Source organism: Pteropus vampyrus, unplaced genomic scaffold (assembly GCF_000151845.1).
Source record: "Pteropus vampyrus isolate Shadow unplaced genomic scaffold, Pvam_2.0 Scaffold166, whole genome shotgun sequence".
Taxonomy (NCBI): domain Eukaryota; kingdom Metazoa; phylum Chordata; class Mammalia; order Chiroptera; family Pteropodidae; genus Pteropus; species Pteropus vampyrus.
In genome coordinates, this window is record NW_011888947.1 from 233,125 (window position 1) to 237,311 (window position 4,187).

The following is a 4,187-nucleotide window of genomic DNA, read 5'->3' on the forward strand; positions in this document are numbered from 1 at the left end:
GTTGGGTTCTGGTGAGATCTCTCTCCGTGGCTTGCAGATGGCACCTCCTCCCTCATAGGGCTCTCCCTTGGCACACGCATGCAGAGAGCACCTTCTCTCTCTTCCTCTTCTTACAAGGCCACCAATTTTATTGAATTATAATTCCATCCTGATGACCTCATGCAAGCTTAATTGCCTACTAAGAGCCTCATCTCCAAAACAGACTCATTGGGGGTTAGGACTTTAACAGATAAATTTAGGGGGTACGGTTTAGCCCATAGCAACAACAAACTGTGGGCTTAAAACAAATATTTATTGTTTCACAGTTCTGGAGACCAGAAGTCCAAATTCAAGTTGTTGGCAGGGCTGGTTCCTTTTGGAAGCTTTAGAGAAGAATCCATTTCCTTGCCTTTTCCAGCTTTTATTTTATTATTTTAATTTTTTAAACTTTCAATTACCATTGGCATACAATATTATATTCGTTTCAGGTGCACAACATAGCGATTAGACATTCATATAATTTATGAGTGATCACCCCAATAAATCTAGTACCCATCTGATGCCATACATAGGTATTGCAATATTATTTACTATATTCCTTATGCTATACTTTATATCCCCACGACTATTTTGTAACTACCAATTTCTACTTCTTAATCCCTCTCCCATTTTTCACCCATCCCCCCAACCCTCCTCCTATCTGGCAACCCTCAAAATGTTCTCTGTATCTATGAGTTTGTTTCTGTTTTGTTGGTTTGTTTATTTTGTTCTTTAGATTCCACAGGTAAGTGAGATCATATGACATTTGTCTTTATCTAACTTACTCCACTCAGCCCAATACCCTCTATCTAGGTCCATCCATGTTGTTGCAGGTGGCAATATTTCATTCTTTTTATGGCTGAGTAATATTCCATTGTATATATGTACCACCTCTCCTTTATCCATTAATACGTTGATGGATACCCATGTTGCCCCCATATCTTGACTATTGTAAATAATGCTGCAATGAACAAATGGACGCACATGTCTCTTTGAAGTAGTGTTTTGTGTTTATTCAAATAAATATCCAGAAGTGGGATTACTAGGTCCTTCTTTGTCTCTTGTCATAGTCTTTATTTAAAAGTCTATTTCGTTTGGTACAAGTATTGCTACCCCAGCTTTTGTTTGTTTATTTGTTTCCATTTTCATGAAATATCTTTTTCCATCCCTTTACTTTCAGTCTGTATGCCTTTCAATCTGAAGTGAGTCTCTCGTAGGCAGCATATATAAGGGTCGGGTTTTCATATCCATTCAGCCAGCCTATCCTTTGATTGGAGCATTTACTCCATTTACATTTAATGTAATTGTTGATAGATATGTAGTTATTGACATTTTATTATTTGTATTTTTATCTTCTTCTTTTCCTTTTACTTCTCCTTACGTCCCTCTAACACTTCTTGTAATAGTGGCTTAGTGGTTATGAACTCTTTTAGCTTTTTCTTATCTCTCCTTTAGCTCTTTATCTGTCCTTCGGTTCTAAATGACAGCTTTGTTGGGTAGAGTCTTCTTGGTTGTAGGTCCTTGCTTTTCCTCACTTTGAATATTTCATGCCAATTCCTTCTCGCCAGCAAAGTTTCAGTTGAGAAATCATCTGACAGTCTTATGGGAGTTTCATTGCTTTTTTCTTGCTGTTTTTAAGATTCCCTCTTTGTCTTTAACCTTTGGCATTTTAATGATAATGTGTAGCCCTATTTGGGTTCATCTTGTTTGGGACCCTCTGTGACTCCTGGTCTTGTATGTCCCCATGTTTCCTTTGCCAGGTTAGAGAAGATTTCCATGATTATTTCTTCTAATAGGTTTTCAATTCCTTGCGCTCTCTCTTCTCTTTCTGGTACCTCTATAACATGATTGTTAGTACACTTGATGTTGTCACAGAGACCCCTTAAACTAAACTCATTTTTTTGGGGGGGGGATTCTTTTTTCTTGTTGCTGTTCTAATTGGGTATTTCTGCTACCTTATCTTCCTAATCACTGATTCGATGCTCTGCTTCATCTAATCTACTGTTCATTCCCTCTATTGTAGTCTTCATTTCAGTTATTGTAGTCTTCATTTCTGACTGATTATTTTTATCTTTTATATCTTCATTTTTATGTTCTCTACCTCTTTCTTAAAGTTCTCACTGAGTTCGTCTACTCTTCCCCTAAGTTCATGGAGTAACTTTATAACCAGTGTTTCGAACTCTGTGTCTGGTAGATTGCTTGCCTCCACTTTGTTTAGTTCTGTTTCTGGAGCTTTGTTCTGTTCTTCCACTTGAGACATGTTTCTTTGTCTCCCTGTATTTGTTTCTACATATATTTAGGGCTGCTCTGTTGCCCAGTCTTAGTAGAGTGGCCTTATGTAGTAGACGTCTTATGGGGCACAGTCTCCATGGTCACCTGAACTGGGTGCTCCTGGTGTGTCCCTCGGATGGGTTGTGTGTGCCTTCTTGTTGTAACTGAACCTTGGTTGCTGTATGCACATCAATGGGAGGGACTGACCCACAGGCTGATTGATTGTGAGGACTAGTCAGTGACTACAGTGGAGGAGCGATTGTGCAAGGGCTGACCCAATGTAGCAGGATTTGTTTTAGCAAGGCTCTCATGCCCGCCCAATCTGTCCTTAAAGTGTGTCATCCTTAGATGTAGCTCTGGGTTATGCTCCAGCTCAGTCTGAAGCTGGCCACCAGGTGTGCTTGCCCTATGGTCTTTTGGAAGGGGCCCCACCACAGACCAAGTTCAGTCACAGCCTGTCCCTGCCTGGGGCTACCTAGCATGAGCCACCAAGCAATCTGCAGATGGCCACCACCCACATTGGGCTTGGAGGTGCCTCGAGATGCCAAGTCACAAATGAGGCCAGCTGCCATTAGTGCTGGGCTTTGGCCTGCTCAGCAAGAGATATGCTGAAGCCAGATGCTACTTATTTGGGTTTTGTGAACCTCTGAGAAATTTTATGAAAGTCCTCAGCATGACCCAAAACAGGTCATTTAATGGAAAAGCCACTGGAAGAGGCTTGGGTGGGCTCAAAGTTGAGTGAGACAGGGTCTCAGGGAATCACCAGGGCAGGGCAACCAGTGTTAGTCAGATTGATGGAGATTCAGACATGGTGGCCACCTGCATCTGCACGCTAGGAGTGGGATGGACTCAACAAAGAAACAATAGATTCTGCCAGCGCTTCTATCTGGGAGAAAGCTGACCCCTTCAGCCCTTGCCCTGAAGCCAGACAATTCAGTTTCTCCCCCTATGTCCCTGGCACCTTTCAAGCTGCTGCCTCAGCACTAAAGCTCAGAGAGAATGAGTACTTCAGTGAGTAAGTCCATGCATGAGCCTTTTAAGAAGCATGTCTGAAACTGCAGCTGCCCTCCATCTCACTCAGACACAATCTTTGCTGGTTTTCACAGCCAGAGGTTATGGGGACTTCTCTTCCTGACACTTGATCTCTGGAACGCCCCCTGGAGGAACCTCCACAGCTGAGATATCCTTTCCAATTTTCAACTAAGCTCAAGCTTGGCAATCAAGGATCAACTACACCCACTACATGTGGGTGTGAGATCAGACTGTTTCACATCTCCCACCCTCCTACCGGTCTCAAGGTGGCTTCTTCTGTGTGTCCTGAGTTGTAAGACTTCTGTTCAGCTAGACCTCATTTTCAATGATGGCTGTTCTGTAGTTTAGTTGTAATGTTAATGTGATCATGATAGGAGGCAAGCACAGAGTTTACCTACTATGCCATCTTGACCAGAACCTAGCTTTTCTAGTTTTAGAGGTGCCTGCACTCCTTGGCTTGGGCCCCTTCTTTCATCTTCAAAGCCAAGGAGTTCTCCAAAGTGGTTGCTCAGGACATGCCACCAGTATGTTGTGGTCATTCTGGAGGGTGCATAATGATTTTTCACTGTGGGTTTTTAAAATTTTGGTGAAATATACCTAACATAAAATTAACATTTTAACTATTTTTAAGTGTACAGTTCAGTATTATTAAATATATTCATAATGTTGCACAATTATCACCACCATCTATCACCATAATGCTTTCCATCATGTGAAACGATAACTCTGACCCCATTAAACAATAACTTTCTATTCTCCCCTCTCCCCAGCCCTTAGCACCCACTATTCTACTTTCTGTCTCTATGATTTTGAATGTTCTAGGAATCAAATGTAAATGAAATCATACAGTACTTGTCTTTTTGTGA